Source organism: Aquarana catesbeiana, linkage group LG02, assembly GCF_042186555.1.
Source record: "Aquarana catesbeiana isolate 2022-GZ linkage group LG02, ASM4218655v1, whole genome shotgun sequence".
In the NCBI taxonomy this organism is placed as follows: Eukaryota; Metazoa; Chordata; class Amphibia; order Anura; family Ranidae; genus Aquarana; species Aquarana catesbeiana.
The window spans coordinates 619,889,250-619,907,570 of record NC_133325.1 but is presented as its reverse complement, the minus strand read 5'-3'; positions in this window follow the sequence as shown (position 1 = coordinate 619,907,570).

Genomic DNA, 18,321 nt, shown 5'->3' with positions numbered 1-18,321 from the left:
TAATAGGTACCCTGCAGGTGTCAGGTATTAAATATTTTGATTCTTTTTTAGTTAAAATATTTTTAGCAACTCCTTTCAGGACTAATTCTGATAATTCACGTTTATATTCCTTTGTAGTGTTGCCTTTGAGTTTAATATATCTATTAGTTGCACACAATTGACCCAATAGTTCCTTGTTGTAATATTCTTTTGATAGCACGACAATTGCCCCTCCTTTATCTGCCAGCCTTACTACAATTTCCTTGTTTTTTTCAAGTTGTTTTATTCCAGATTGGATAATTCGCAGTTCATATATTCTTTTGTACTTCAAATTGTTCAATTCCTGGGTTACCATTCTATTAAATATTTCTATGTGTTCATTATTCTGAGCAGGTGGATTGAACAATGATTTATTTCTCAGATTACTATTGATAATTCTCCCTGAAGTTACCAGGATTGTGGTCTGGGTAATAGGGGGCTTAGTTAGCATGTACTTCTTGATGTTCAATTTCCTTGTATAATTTTGAATATCAACAAACATCTCAAACTTGTTGAGATTTCTTGTAGGGGCATATTTCAATCCTTTATCCAATGTGGTTAGTTCCGCTTTTGTTAATTCTATTCCACTAATATTATATATATGTCTTCCCCTACTTTTCACTTTTTCTTTTGAGTTTTGAATCTGCCTCGACATCCCCTTTTCTGTCTGGGCTTCTTTCTGGTGGAAAAATAAAACCAAAGTGATGGCCTGATTTCACTCTGGTTTGACAGAAAATGCAGTCTGTCATAGTACCACAGCCTGGGTACATAAATGTCATCTGCTGCAGCTCCTGACCTCTGGGAATCCTGGACCTTCTTGTGCTCCCTAATATAAGGGCTCCTCATGCCACCTATTTTGGCACTCAAATAGGGGATGGTTGCCGTGGGGATCTGCAGCTTCACAAATTCCAGCAATTGATCCAGCGCTGCCTTCCTCTTTGTTTTATTATTATAAAAGGGGTGTTTTACCTGCCACAGACAGGGCAGCTCCCTGTACTTATCGATGAATAGGGGGATAAAGTCATGATCATTGAAGCAATCCATTTTAATTGCAAGACAAACCCTAATGTCAGTCTTGTCCCAATATAGGCCTCAATCTATAAGCAGTATATGCCACTGATACACCAAGTTAAAATTGTACCTTCATTATCACGATCGGCGCTTCCACTACTCCTTCCTCCGCTCACAGATCGTACGTATGACGCATGCATGCTACACTTTATATACACTGCGCATGCATGAAACTCTGCACGCCCCTGACCTTCTTTCTAGTATATTCCCCGCCCCTTCTCTTTCGGCGCAGTGGGAGAGCACATGGCGATGAAAGAACAAGTGCATGAAGACAGCAGCAGCAATGATGAAAGCCCAGAGCCAAGAACGTCCAGATCACGGAGGAGATTTAAGGCCTCAAATATGGCCTTTGTAGAGATGGTGGAGATGGTGGACATCTTGAAGAGAGCCAACTATGATGGGAAGCATGGACCTTACCCAAACCCAAATGTGAGAAAGGCCAAGATAATGACTAAAGTTGTGAAAAGTCTGCACAGGAATTTTGGGGTACGACGATCCAAGGCGCAATTGAGGAAACGCTGGTCAGACCTGAAATTGAGGGCATGATCAGTACAGAATGATCAATAGAGTTCTGCAAAAAAGTTAGTATTTGTCATGTGTTACTATTATTATTATTACTTGCATGATGCTCCATGTGCTTTTCTTTACTGTTGTACTGTTTAAAATGGCAAGTTTCAGGTTTGTGGGTACAGTAATCGTTCATAGTAAACATTGTTCGCTCGCCCACTAATACAATGTTTTTGGAAGATGCAGGTTAACTACATTTGGTCATGCCTATTTATATTAACCACTTCAGCCCCGGAAGGATTTACCCCCTTCCTGACCAGAGTACTTTTTACAATTTGGCACTGCGTCGCTTTAACTGCTAATTAGGCGGTCATGCAATGCTGTACCCAAACTAAATTTGCGTCCTTTTGTTCCCACAAATAGAGCTTTCTTTTGATGGTATTTGATCACCTCTGCGGTTTTTATTTTTTGCGCTATAAACGGAAAAAGACCAAAAATTAAAAAAAAAAACGATATTTTCTACTTTTTGTCATAAAAAAAATCCAATAAAATCAATTTTAGTCATACATTTAGGCCAAAATGTATTCGGCCACATGTCTTTGGTAAAAAAAATGTCAATAAGCATATATTTATTGGTTTGCACAAAAGTTATAGCGTCTACAAACTAGGGTACATTTTCTGAAATTTACACAGCTTTTAGTTTATGACTGCCTATCTCATTTCTTGAGGTGTTAAAATGGCAGGGCAGTACAAAACCCCCCAAATGACCCCATTTTGGAAAGTAGACACCCCAAGGAAATTGCTGAGAGGCATGTTGAGCCCATTGAATATTCATTTTTTTGTCCCAAGTGATTGAATAATGACAAAAAAAAAATCCAAAAAGTTGTCACTAAATGATATATTGCTCACACAGGCCATGGGCATATGTGGAATTGCACCCCAAAATACATTTAGCTGCTTCTTCTGAGTATGGGGATACCACATGTGTGGGACTTTTTGGGAGCCTAGCCGCGTACGGGGCCCCGAAAACCAAGCACCGCCTTCAGGATTTCTAAGGGCGTAAATTTTTGATTTCACTCCTCACTACCTATCACAGTTTTGAAGGCCATAAAATGCCAGGACAGTTCAAATCCCCCCAAAATTACCCTATTTTTTTTTTTGCAGCTTTGGGTGTCTACTTTCCAAAATGGGGTCATTTTTGGGGGGGTTGTGCCATCTGTGCATTCCATGGCCTCCGAAACTGTGATAGGCAGTGAGAAGTGAAATAAAAAATGTACACCCTTAGAAACCCTGAAGGCGGTGCTTGGTTTTTGGGGTACCGTATGCAGCTAGGCTCCCAAAAAGTCTCACACATGTGGTATCCCCGTACTCAGGAGAAGCAACAGAATGTATTTTGGGGTGTAATTTCACATATTCCCATGGCATGTTTGAGCAATATATCATTTAGTGACAACTTTGTGCAAAAAAAAAAAAAAAAGTGTCTTTTTCCCACCACTTGTGTCACAATATAAAATATTCCATGGACTCGACATGCCTCTCAGCAAATAGCTTGGAGTGTCTACTTTCCAAAATGGGGTCATTTAAGGGGGTTTGAACTGTCCTGGCATTTTATGCACAACATTTAGAAGCTTATGTCACACATCACCCACTCTTCTAACCACTTGAAGACAAAGCCCTTTCTGACACTATTTGTTTACATGAAAAAATAATTGTTTTTTGCAAGAAAATTACTTTGAACCCCCAAACATTATATATTTTTTTAAAGCAAAGGCCCTACAGATTAAAATGGTGGGTGTTTCATTTTTTTTTCACACAGCATTTGCACAGGGGTTTTTCAAACGCATTTTTTGGGGAAAAAACACACTTTTTTTAATTTTAATGCACTAAAACACACTATATTGCCCAAATGTTTGATGAAATAAAAAAGATGATCTTAGGCCGAGTACATGGATACCAAACATGACATACTTTAAAATTGCGCACAAACGTGCAGTGGCGACAAACTACATACATTTTTAAAAGCCTTAACAGGTTACCACTTTAGATTTACAGAGGATGACTACTGCTAAAATTACTGCCCTCAATCTGACCTTCGTGGTGATACCTCACATGCATGGTGCAATTGCTGTTTACATTTGACTCCAAACCAACGCTTGCATTCGCCTTTGCGTGAGAGCAGGGGGGGACAGGTGTTCTTTTTTTTTTTATATTATTTTTGCTTTTTTTTTTTTGCTTTTTTATCTTATTTTTAAACTGTTTCTTTCATTTTTTTTAATCATTTTTATTGTTATGTCAGGGAATGTAAATATCCTCTATGATAGCAATAGGTAGTGACAGGTACTCTTTTTTGAAAAAAACGGGGTCTATTAGACCCTAGATCTCTCCTCTGCCCTCAAAGCATCTAACCACACCAAGATCAGTGTGATAAAATGCTTTCCCAATTTCCCAATGGCACTGTTTACATCCGGCAAAATCTAAGTCATGAAATGCTCATAGCTTCCAGTTTCTTAGGCCATAGAGATGATTGGAGCCATTCTGGTCTCTGATCAGCTCTATGGTCAGCTGGCGGAATCACCGGCTGCATTCTCAGGTTCCCTGTTGGGACAGGAGAGCCAGAGAAAAACATGGAAGACGGTGGGAAGGGGGACATTCCCTCCCACTGCTTGTAAAAGCAGTCTAGAGGCTAATTAGCTGCTAGGATTGCTTTTACATGAAAGCCGACCACTGGCTGAAAAGAATGATACCAAGATGATACCTAAACCTGCAGGCATCATTCTGGTATAACCACTCAAAGTCCAGCAACATACCAGTACGTTGCTGGTCCTTGTTGGGCATATATTGTAATCTTTTTTTTTCATGCAGCCTGTGGGCTGAACGAAAAAAAGAGATTGATTGGTGGGTTTGCCCACCATTAGAATACCTCCCTTCATCCATCCACTTCTAATGATGGGCATACATGCACCATTTATATATGCCGAAGCATGGGGGCATCCGCCCCAAAATTTAGGAGCAAATCGCTCCTCCACCCCTGCTGCCCCCATGCTTCGGCATATATCACCTCCGCTGGAGTCACGGCTTTATATATCGTGGGAGCAAACGCTGTTGCTGTCAAGATAAATAAATCCGCGCTGCAGCTGAATGGCATACCTGAAAACAAAAAAATGGTTAACAATAAAACACAGTAAACAGTAAAGTATAAAAAATTGCATACCTGAAAAGCAAACATGATAAAACATAATAACAATAAAACATTGCAGAATAGAATACAGTAAAAAAAAGAGCAGAACAATGGAGAGAGAATAGAGAGAGAGAGAGAACAATAAAACAACAACTATTTTTGTTTTTTTATTTTATATATTTTTTTGTGTTTTTTTTTTTACACTTTTTTTGTAACTTTTATAACTGTAACCGATTCCAGGTTTGGGTCTCTCAAAATGCGATGGCATCTTGGGAGACCCTGTGAAAGTGTGCCTAGTCTGTGCAATGCTGTACCCTACTCTGATACTCAACTAGTGTATGGTAGCATTCAAAACATTCACCAATGCAAAGACCAGGATTGTCAGGACAGAAGGGACAATAATAGCGGGTGTCACGCCTATATCTGTGCTTGCTGCAGACACAACATCTTTTTGGGGAGGTTCATTGGTTAGGGGTATTCGGGAGGACATAAAGAAAATGCCTCTCATGCAGCCAACTGCATTTGGTTGGGGATGTGAATGGGGGAAGTACGGGTGCTGCAGAAGTGGTGGGTTCCCAATTAGGATTGGCGAATGCTGCAGGAAGGGCACTATGGGCACGACGGACCTGTGTTTGTCTTCTTCTTGGTGGAAGCAGGACACTACTTGTGCTTGCCACCTCACCAGCTTGAACTGCACTTATGGGACTCGCCACATCACCAAGTGTTACTACAGTGCTGGTTTGACTAAGACCAGGGTGTACTAGGCCGCTGGTGCTTGCCAGTTCACCAAAACGCTACCAAAAAAACTGTTAGCGATCGCAGGGATCAGGCCTGACTCTGCGAATGCTGCAGTTATGCGTTTAGTGTTTTGTAAGTGACAGTGATCGATCAATACTGCACTTGGATGGGCTGGGCTGGGCCGGGCGGAGGGGCAAGACGCAGGTGCTATCAGGTATCTGGACTGATCCTGCTAACACTGCATTTTTTGGAACCCTAAACTGCTGGGAATGCTAGTATAGATCTTATAGGATCAGATATTGATCTGTTCAGATACTATACCACTAAGGGAGGTGTACGGTGCGTGCGTGGGTGTTAGCGCTACTGGCACTAACCTGACGCTGCCTGGGGCTGGTGCTTGCCAGTTCACCAAAACGCTACCAAAAAAACTGTTAGCGATCGCAGGGATCAGGCCTGACTCTGCGAATGCTGCAGTTATGCGTTTATTGTTTTGTAAGTGATAGTGATCAATTGATACTGCACTTGGGTGGGCTGGGCTGGGCTGGGCCGGGCGGAGGGGCAAGATGCAGGTGCTAGCAGGTGTCTGGACTGATCCCGCTAACACTGGGTTTTTGGGAACCCTAAACTGCTGGGGATGCTAGTATAGATCTGATCAGATCAGATATTGATCCGTTCAGATACTATACCACTAAGGGAGGTGTACGGTGCGTGCGTGGGTGTTAGCGCTACTGGCATTAACCTGACTCTGCCTGGGGCTGGTGCTTGCCAGTTCACCAAAACGCTACCAAAAAAACTGTTAGCGATCGCAGGGATCCGGCCTGACTCTGCGAATGCTGCAGTTATGCGTTTATTGTTTTGTAAGTGATAGTGATCAATTGATACTGCACTTGGGTGGGCTGGGCTGGGCTGGGCGGAGGGGCAAGATGCAGGTGCTAGCAGGTGTCTGGACTGATCCCACTAACACTGGGTTTTTGGGAACCCTAAACTGCTGGGGATGCTAGTATAGATCTGATCAGATCAGATATTGATCCGTTCAGATACTATACCACTAAGGGAGGTGTATGCTGCGTGTGTGGGTGTTAGCGGTACTGGCGCTAACCTGACGCTGCCCTGGGGCGATGCAGACCCTATCTGACCCTAAAACCTAAGTTATATCACCGCCGGGCGATCAGGGGGCTAAACATTTAATAGGTAATAAACGGCGGGTGCCCTGACACTATAAAAAATAAACTAACTAATCAGTGTCACCCGTAACAGTTATACGGTGATCACTGGTGAAAGGGTTAACTAGTGGGCAATCAAGGGGTTAAAACCTTTATTAGGTAGTATATGGGGGTCCCTTACGCTATAAAAAGCTGACGGAGAACCTATATATTTACCTCCCTAACTAGCGTCACCAGTGACACTAACACAGCAATCAGAAAAACGATTGCTTAGTGACACTGGCGACGGGGGGGATCACAGGGTTAAAACTTTATTAGGGGGTACCCTAGACCTAAAGGGGGCTAACACTAACTGCCCTACTACTTCTAGCTGTCACAAACTGACACCAATCCAGTAATCAGAAAAAAAAAAACTGCTTGGTGTCACTGTGACGGGGGGGTGATTAGGGGGTGATTGGGGGGTGATCGGGGGTGAAAAGTGTGCCTGGTGTGTTTTACTGTGTGTGTTATGTTGGTGCACTTACTCAGATGTCTTCTCTCCTCGGCGCCGGAACGGAAAATACCGAGTCGAGGAGCGATGACATCACTTCCTCTGCCGCTGTTTACTATACAGCAGCAGAGGAATATTCTCATTCATTGGGAGCGATCGCGAGGGGATGGCCATGAATGAGTGGTCTCCCCCTCAGCCTGGATTGCTCTCCTAACGAAGCCGACTGCCTCAGGCACCGGGGGAGGCAGATCATGTACCAGGTACATGATTTTGCCTGCCCGTGCCATTCTGCCGCAGTATATCTGCGTTAGGTGGTCGGCAAGTGGTTAAAAGAAGTCTAGTACACTGTTGTCTAGATGGGTTTGCAACTAGAATGAAATGCAAACTTGATTCAGTGTAAGGCGAGGACACTCAGCAGCTGTTTACACATCTGGATGCAGGAGCACTAGTGTGGGACACCAGAACAAACTTTTTAGGGTGTCCCACACAGGTGCTCCAGTGGATACTAGGGGTGTCTCCATGTGTGAAACTTGACAAAAACAGGTAAGTATTGCAGCTTTAGAAAGAGAAATAAAAAATGTCTTGAGCTTGGAACTCTGCCAAAAAAGACAATTGTATGACACTTCCAAGCAATGTTTCATATGACTATTTCTGGCCTCAAATATCTGTGTGCTAAGTATACCCTTTTTTTATTCACATAGGGGAGAAAAGACTCAAAAACATCATTGATATTTAAGGCAGAATCTAAAACACACCAAAATTAGTCAATTTTTTTATATTTTTATTATTTTTCTAACTTTTTTAAAGTATATTGAAAGCCAAATTTTGAAGATGCACAGTGTGTCAACATGTGCTATTTGCCATCACGGATTATCAATTTACGTGTTTTGTGGGTGGAGTCCCTTTGTCGCAATTAAAGTAGCTGAGAGGAAGGGGTTGCACTCCTGAAACACGTCCATTGATCCCCCATGATGGGGGCTAGCACATGTTGACATTAGGCATGGGATCAGGAGAGAAATCCTCATTTTGACTCTCAATTTGTGTGCATATTTGGCTTTTACAGGGGGGACATCACCCCATCTGATGAAGGCAAGATCAACACAGTTTGGACATACTAATGTCTGATATTGCCTTCAATTTATCAAAGTTGAACTTTGTAAGTTCCTGAGTTGTGTATTGTTTTATGGTTTTAAACATGCCTGTTTACCCCAAAAAAGGATATTTCTACTGTCAAACAAAAAAATGTTATTCAAAAAACATGTTGGTTTGTTCAAAAACCCTTTTCTAATGCACATGTGAATGTGCAGAGAGTAAAAATGTTTCTACTCAACAATTTGTGGCTCTTTCTTTCAATGCTCAATACCAGTTTTTGGAGTAAGTTGGTTTTTACGGTGACAATGGGGGTTATTTACTAAAGGCAAATCCACTTTGTACTACAAGTGCAGTTTCAGTGCAGTTTCAGTGCAGTTTCAAGTGCACTTTTGCAATGCACATGTAGTGCAAAGTGGATTTTCCTTTAGTAAATAACACCCACAGTGCTTTAAAATTTGCCACAATCAGGCCATTTTCGTGACTCAAAACAATTACCGTATTTATCGGCGTATAACACGCACAGGCGTATAACACGCACAGTCATTTTAAGAGGGAAGTTTCAGGAAAAAAACTTAAATTTTAAATAAGGAACTTTGAAGCAAAATAAGGGTCAGTGCCCATCTGCAGCCTCACCATTGCCATCAATGCAGCCTGATCAATGCCCATCTGCAGCCTCACAAGTGCCATCAATGCAGCAACCTCACCATTGCCATCAATGTAGCAGCCTCGCCATTGCCATCAATGCAGCAGCCTCACCATTCCCATCAATGCAGCAGCATCACCATTACCTTCAATGATGCAGCAGCCTCGCCAATGCCATCAGTGCAGACTGATCGATGCCCATCTTTAGCCTAGAGGGGACAGGGAGGGGGGCGGGACAAGCGCCGACAGATTACATACAGTGAGAATCTCCTATGATAGACAGAACAGTAGTCCAATGGTGGCCCAGGAGATGGGACTTCTTATTACAGAGGCCACCAAGTAAACAGAGGATTCTCACTGTATGTAACCTGACGGCGCTCATCCTACCCCCTCCCTGTCCCCTTTGAGGTAGCTAAAATTGAAGTATTGGCGTATAACACGCACACGCTATTTGCACCCGATTTTCATGGTGAAAAGTGAGTGTTATACGCCAATAAATACAGTAATTCATGGTGCTGAAAATTATAAATATTTTTTCAGTAATGCATTACATACATATTCAACAAAAACAAGGTGTGTGTGTGTAGCAGACCCACAATATAATAGTTAGCTGAAGAAGAGATTGTCACCTCATGTATCAAAGAAATTACGTTTGCACTATTGAAGAAAATGGCCAAAAAGAAAAGCCCATTGAAGAACCTAGGAGACAGCTAAAAGAAACACAAGCAGTAAACCAAAGGAAATATTATTTCAGTTTAAATTAAAAATGTATTTTAAAAATGTTTCTTAAACATTTTCTGGCATATCAATGGCCCCCCTACCCACAAAGTATTCCAGATATTTTAGATGGACCTCGCAAGTGCTTTGGGGGGGCCGGCCAGGATGGCCAGCTTCAAGCGTCATCAGGGTTTGTTTTTTCTCCTTAAAAAGTTGTGTAAAATTCAGCATGCAAGTATTATATGGTTAAGTTTATATTCTCCATGTTGATTGGCGTAAGGAATAGGTGGAATCAGCTGGCCATTAACCCAAAAGCATTCTCCACCACTCTTCTGGCTCTGGCCAGCGGGTAATCAAAAACCCTCTGTTCCAGGGTAAGGGTCCTCATCGGGAATGGCCGCATCAGGTGATCACCCAGCCCAAACGCTTCATCAGCGACAAAGACGAAAGGCAGACCAGCCACATTGTCTTCTGGAGGTGGCAAGCCCAAGCCACCACTCTGGAGCCATCCGTAGAACTTGGTCTGGGCGATGACTCCGCCATCCGACATCCGGCCATTCTTCCCCACGTCCACATACAAAAACTCGTATGTCGCCGACACCACTGCCAACATCACTATACTATTAAACCCCTTATAGTTGTAATAGTATGACCCCGAGTTGGGGGTGGGACTATGTGGACGTGTTTCCCATCAATTGGCCCTCTTCAGTTGGGAAAGTCCCACCGCTGGGCAAATTGGGAAGCCACAGTCTGCCGTTCCTGTGACGTTGAAGGAAACTGTGGAGTCAAACAAGAAAAAAAAATTAGTACTTTTGCACATAACATTGCAAGCAGAATAGACACAAACATTCTTGGCCAACATCAGTATAACATTTATTTGAAGGTGTATTTAAAGACAAAAATATAAGGTCCACTTATCAGATTCCTCACCCCCTCTGATGGCCAATTGTAAAAATGTTAGGGGGGTGGGGAGATGTTTTGGACAGGTAACCCTCTCCACTTCATTGAGAGCTGAATGCATAAATAATGTGTTTTACTTTGGTCAGCCCCTCCTTACTTACACTATTGGCAGCCCACTGGACAGGTAAGAAGTGTCATAATACAAAAATATGAATACACACTGTACAAATTGAAGCACTTTTTTACATTATGCAATTACCTATCAAGATAATAGGAGAACAAAAATGTAAATTTTCACTACATGCTTTGGTGAATTCATACAGAAATATGACCACAAAAGAGGTAGGTATAGTGTGTATGAGTTTGGCAAAGTCAGCAGATAGAGGATTGGTAACCGGTTGACTTAGCAGTTGGGGGGAAGGGAAAGTTCCAAATGATTTTGGGACCCCAGAAAAAGCCTCTGCATGAATTTAAGGACACAAATAACATTTGTACACATTTTAGGGGGTGTTTAGAGTAAAGCACTACTATGGAGCTGAAAAAATACATTGTTAAGTGACTAGGCTAGGTTTGAATGAGCCCAGGACAGCATGCTGGGGAGGTTAGTGAAGGCAAATATGCATGAAGGACAAAAAAGGAACTTTAAAAACTTCCAGCATGCATGAGGATAAAGAGGACATTTACAGCATATTACAATCATGGTAATTATGGAATGATGAAAGAAATACAATACATTAGCAAACATTAAATACATAGAATGTGATGGTAAAGGAGAAATCTTACCTTAATATAGTCCTTCTGCAGGACCTGTATGATGGCAGAACAGGTCTCTGGAATAATGATCCCCAGAGCCTGGAGGGAGATGCCTGTCGAGAACTTGATGTCCTGCAGACTTCTGCCATCACCAAGTACTGCAGAGTGGCGCCTAGCCCCTGCTTGGGAGTGATGGCTTGCTGCATGCAGGTGTCCTGCTTCATAATATAAGGGGACAGCAAAGCCAACAAACGGTGAAAAACGGGGTCCGTCATCCAGAGATAATTACTGAAATCATCAGGATTATTCTCATGGATCTCCCACAACAAAGGCTTGTGCGAGAATTGGTCATGCTGGAGTAACCAATTATTCGTCTATGAACTCCTCCCCGCCCTGTTCATGGACTGGGCTTGGGTCAAAGTAAGAACCCCAACACCAAGCCCCTGCACAGCATGAACTCTACGGTGAGTACGTACCCCCAACATGGCTTTAAAACGGTCGGCTCATCAGAACGAACTAACAGAATGCACTGAAAATCAGAAAGGCCTTAGAAGAGTGAGCTGAAAATCAGAAATGAGCAGACAAGAACGCACTGAAAATCAAATAGGTACTATAAAAATACGCACTAGAAAACAGATGCGAACTGACTATACGCAGTGAAAACCAGATACGAACCCACAAGCACAAACTGAATGTTTAGTAATGATCTGAAACGCACGAGACTGAAAAGCACGAATCGTCTCTCACCAAACTTCTACTAACACGAGATTAGCAGAAGGAGCCCAAAGGGTGGCGCACTGGCTATTGAACTTCCCTTTTATAGTGAGGTCATACATGTTGTACTTCAGCGCGTTCTTGACAATGGGAATTTCCGACAACATTTGTGCGATCGTGTGTATTCAAAACAAGTTTGAGCCAACATCAGTCGGAAATAAATCCAGGATTTCATTGTCGGAATGTCCGATTGTGTGTGGCATAAGACATGGTGAGTAGAGTTTATTGTCAGGTGCTAGACAGATATTTTTCAAAATGCTATTTATTCAGCATCATTATTGACATCGGTGTTCAGGACAATTAGAAAGAGTGAATCTCCCTAAAAGAGACACAGACAGCAATACAAATCTGACAGTAATTCTAGCCTCTAACTACTCTAACCAAAGATATAAATATGTTTTGCATTTAGCTGTACTTTAAATATAGACATTTCTAGATAAATTAGGGTGATCTCTTAAACATTTCTTATTACATTTTTACCTATAGTCCACTATTTATTCATCTGAAAATTACTTGCAGTTCTGGCAGTCCTGGCATATTGGACCTGCCATAAAAGCATGCATTTACCTCTAACTACCCCATTCTATCTGTGTCTCTGCAGCCTGTCACCATCTCCTATTGTGTGTTTACATGCTCCAGTAACCGACTGTTCACCTTTTAAAAAGCAGCCTAGATCTGTGTTCTTGGATTTCAAACACAAGTTATGTCACATATCCCTCAGCTCCTGTCTGTTTTAGATGCACTGAACCTAATCCATTATCATTTAAAATAATTTGTTTTGCTGAGTTCTGTATCTTGTGTCTCCCAAGTATATCAAACGTACATTTACTTAACAATTGATATATTTATATTTTGATATGCTCAACTTTGACATGCGTACTAAGCAATCTCATTGGTCAACCTACTTAATTTAGATGTATGTTTTTGCCAAAGAATGCAAAACTAAGAAACAAAGTTTATAAAAAAAACAAAATTTCTACATATAATTTTTTATAGGTTGCATGATCAAGGAATGCAAGTTGATTTTTTTTTCGCTTTTAAATGTGAGACATTGCTGAGAAGATATTTTATCTTTAAATAAAAATAAAGCATTAATTCTAACATGGGGCAAGTAGGAAGGAACACTCACAAAAAAGAAAAGATCATTCTTTTTTTTTCTCTAAAATTTTTTTCTAAAATTTAAGAGCATTGGTAAGTACACGCAACTGAGGCAAGTATAATGTAAACTGGTCAGTCTTGGATCCATCAAGAGAGAACAACATAAGAAAAAAATACAATTGGGCATAATCTAGGATATATCTGAAGACCTTTACAGCCTCATCAGGAGATTAATTAAAATGCAAGAGAGATTTATTTTTAGGATTTTAGGGCAGAGCCTCTATCTTTATAATAAAGTATGCGCTTTGACCAATGAGGCATACAGAGTGACTAGTAGAAAAAGAAAAATAGGTTAACCACTTACAGTCCAATCACATCATATGACGTAATTGACTTTGGGGATATCTGAATGATGCCTGCAGCTACAGGCATCATTCAGATATCATTCTTTTCTGCTGGCGATTCTGTGCACTGTTAGAACAATCATAGTGGCAGTTCAGCCGCTTGATCGTTCTTACAGGACATCCCCCCTCCCACCGCCCTCCAGTGCTTCTCCAGGCTCACCCGTATGATCCACAAACTGGAGAAAGAGTCTTCTGCCATTGGATGTTGATCATAGAGATTTCTGGTGACCAGATGGTGCCCAGTTATCTCTATGACCTTCTGAGACCAGGGCGCGACGTTATGACTTCACGCCCAGTCTGGCGGAAGTAAACAAAACCTAGAACCCAGCTTGAAAGAAAGAGATCATTCATTTTTTTCATCTCTCCATAAAGGGGACCTGTCATGCACCATTCCTATTACAAGGAATGTTTACATTCCTTGTATTAGGAATAAAAGTGACCAAAATAAAAAAATGTAAATAGAAAGTATAAAAATAAAAAAAGGAAAGTAAAATAAACAATAACATTTTTTTTTAAAGCGCCCGTCCCCGTGTGCTCACGCACAGAAGCGAACACACGCGTAAGTTGTGCCTGTATATATATATGTAAAGGCTCTTCAAATTACACATGTGAGGTATCGCCATGTGAGTTAGAGAAAGAGCAATAATTCTAGCACTGGCCTTCCTCTGTAACTCTAAACCGGTAACCTGTAAAAAATTTTAAAGCATCGCCTATGGAGATTTTTAAGTACAAAAGTTTGGCACCATTCCACAAGTGTGCGCAATTTTAAAGTGTGACACGTTAGGGATCTATTTACTTGTCGTAACATCATATTTCACATTATATAACACAATTTGGCTAACTTTACTGTTTTGTTATTTTTTTAACTCATGAAACAGTTTTTTTTAAACGCATTTGAAAAATTGTTGCGCAAATACCGTGTGACATAAAAAGTTGCAATGACCGCCATTTTATTCCCTAGGGTCTCTGTTAAAAAAACAAATTTAATGTTTGGGGGTTCTGAGTAATTTTTCTAGCAAAAAAAATATGATTTTTACATGTAGGAGAAGAGTGCCAGAATAGGCCTGGTATGGAAGTGGTTAATCATGGAAAATAAGAGTTGCAGGGGTGTCCCAAGCAAATCACTAACTGCATGTACTTAACCACTGCTGCAGACAAGATGTTATAAAAACATAGAGTATATATAAAAGAAATAAATACACAGAGGAAAATTATTTGCCTCTATTTATCATGAGCTAAACTCAAAGATCTATGACTTTTTCTATGTAAACAAAAGGCCTATTACTCTCAAATATTGTTCAGAAATCTGTCTAAATCTGTGTTAGTGAGCACTTATCCTTTGTCTAAATAACCATCCATGTCACAGGTGTGGCATATCAAAATGCTGATTAGATAGCATAATTATTGCACAGGTGTGCCTTAGGCTGGCCACAATAAAAGGCCACTCTAAAATGTGCAGTTTTACTGTACTAGGGGGGTCGAGGGGGGTCCAAAAACCAGTCAGTATCTGGTGTGACCACCATTTGCATCATGCAGTGCAGCACATATCCTTTGCATAGAGTTGATCAGGTTGTTGATTGCGGCCTGTGGAATGTTGGTCCATTTCCTTTTAATGGCTGTGGGAAGTTGCTGGATATTGGCAAGAACTGAAACACGCTCTCGTATACGCCGATCCAGAGCATCTCAAACATGCTCAATGCATGACATGTCTGGTAAGTATGCTGGCCATGCAAGAACTGGGATGTTTTCAGCTTCCAGGAATTGTGTACAGATCATTGCAACATGGGACCATGCACTATCATGCTGCAACATGCGGTGATGGTTGTGGAAGAATGTCACAACAATGGGCCTCGGGATCTCGGCAAACTATCTCTATGCATTCAAAATGTCATTAATAAAATGCACCTATGTTCATTGTCAAAAGCATACGCCTGCCCATACCATAACCCCACCGCCACCATGGGCCACTCGATCTACAATGTTGACATCAGCAAACTGCTCACCCACACAAAGTCATACACTCTCTCTGCCAACTGCCCTGTACAGTGAAAGCCTGGATTCATCCGTGAAGACAACACCTCTCCAAAGTCGGTTACAATGACGAACTGCTAGCGTCCGAATAGCGCTACTAAAACTATGGTAAACCGGCACTAAAAATAGCTCTGCTTTACCGCTGACACCCGGGGTGGCTCAATGTGAAAGGGGTCTTATTGTGGCCATGCCTAAGGCACACCTGTGCAATAACCATGCTGTCTAATCAGCATATTGATATACCACACCTGTGGATGGTGGATGGATTAACTCGGCTAAAGAGAAGTGTTCACTAACACAGATTTAGACAGATTTCTGAACAATATTTGAGAGAAATAGGCCTTTTGTGTCGATGGTAGATCTTTAAGTTCAGCTCATGATAAATAGGGGCAAGCACAAAAGTGCTTATAATTTTGCTCAGTGTATTTACAAGTACACATTAGCAATTGTCAAAGACAAGACCTACAGTACATTTTTTTGCTTGAAAAAAATATATGAGGTTTTTAAAGTAAAGACCAGTTGATTTAATTAGAGATGTTAACAAGTACTGGTAAATAACACAAAAATTGGCATGACAGCATTATCACCATGGTTGGAGTAAAAGAAATGTAACACATTTTTTTTTTTGCTTTTTAAAAAGATACTGAGAGATTTTTTTAAATCAAATAAATGAAAATATAAATTAGCCTTAATATGACATGTTTTCAATAAGCATTAATATGATTGCAAAGCCTCATCATGATCATTGGAGAATCGATGTTCCTTTTTTTTTTCCTTTTCATTTTTATAGTTTATTAATTTTTTTTCTAATTATGTGAAATATTCCATGATAGAATGGATACCAGACCCATACACAATACATTGCTAATAGCAGTGTCAGCAGTGAGGTTGACAGTCTGTAACACCTGCAAGAAGCAGCAGATTATCACACACTGGCCATACACTATCTGAAAAATCATCAGATAGCGATTTTGAAAATCGAAAGAATTTTCGGAAGGGATAAAGATACTACCATCATGTAGCGACTAAATTTGAAAAGATAAGCGTTCAATGGACATAAAATAACCGGTTTATTGTTCGATTAGGTCACATTAGAAGGGAAATTATGAAATAATTGAACCTCTCGACATCCCCTCCGGGTATACCCACTTGGTGTATCATACATTCGCTGTGGACAGATCTTTCTTCTTCGTTATTGGTATCTTCGCTTCGTTAGCATTCCCATAGCTTTCCATCCAGTATGGATCAGGTGGATGAGAGGACCATTGCCATAACAATGCTTGGTATCATGGTAATACAACAGGCACAGAAGAAAAAGAAAATTAGAAGAAGACAATGGACCAAGCAATGGCTGAGGAACCATGAAAAATATTCTCACATGACATTGTTGAGAGACCTGAAGGAAAAAAATCCGGATGACTTTCGAAATAATCTAAGAATGCCTGATGAAGCCTTTCAGCTGCTATTGAGCCATGTAGCACCCCTCATAAGAAGACAGGATCCTGTCTTCATATAAAGTATAACTGCAGAGCAACGGTTAATAGCTACACTGTGGTTTCTCGCAACTAGAAGGACATATGAAGATCTCAAGTTTACCACAGGCATATGGGCCCAGTCGCTAGGTAGCATCATCCCAGAAACCTGTGCAGATATAGTGAAGGTCTTGCAAACTGAATATCTAAAGGTGATCAATAGGGATGAGCCGAACACCCTCTGGTTCGGTTTGCAGCAGAACATGTGAACAGGCAAAAAATTTGTTTGAACACGTGAACACCATTAAAGTCTATGGGACACGAACATGTATAATCAAAAGTGCAAATTTTAAAGGTTATTTGCAAGTTATTGTCATAAAAAGTGTTTGGGGACCTGGGTCCTGCCCCAGGGGACATGTATCAATGCAAAAAAAAGTTTTAAAAATGGACATTTTTTCGGGAGCAGTGATTTTAATAATGCTTAAAGTGAAACAATAAAAGTGAAATATTTTTTTAAATTTCGTACCTGGGGGGTGTCTATAGTATGCCTGTAAAGTGGCACATGTTTCCCGTGTTTACAACAATCCCTGAACAAAATGACATTTCTAAAGGAAAAAAAGTAATTTAAAAGTACTTGCGGCTATAATGAATTGTCGGTCCCGGCAATACACATAAAAGTCATTGAAAAAAACGGCATGGGATTCCCCCACAGTCCATTACCAGGCCCTTTGGGTCTGGTATGAATTTTAAGGGGAACCCTGAACCAAAATGTAAAAAAAAATTGCATGGGGGTCCCCCCAAATTCCATACCAGGCCCTTCAGGTCTGGTATGGATATTAAGGGGAACCCCACGCCAAATTTTTTTTAAAAAATGGCGTGGGGGTCCCCCTAAAAATCCATACCAGACCTGAAGGGTCTGGTATGGGTTTTAAGGGGAACCCCGCTGTCAGGAAAGGTTCCCTTCACTGGTTATATTGATCATTTGGTGTGCAGTACTGAGGCCCACCAGCAGGTGTCTCCTGGCAGTTTGGAGCTGTCAGAAGAGCTTTTCCCTGCTGGTATTATGTCATCTTTGGACTGCAGTACTGGCGTCCACCAGCGGAGAGATCCTGGCAGTGTGGAGCAGGTATTACCTTCTGCAATCAGGCTTCACCTGACTTTGATAGCAGCTATAGTATAAATACCCGGCAAGTGCACACACGCCTGTTTACCTGTTATCCTGATCCTGAACCCTGATTCCTGTATCCCATATCCTGAACCTGTTGTACCTGTT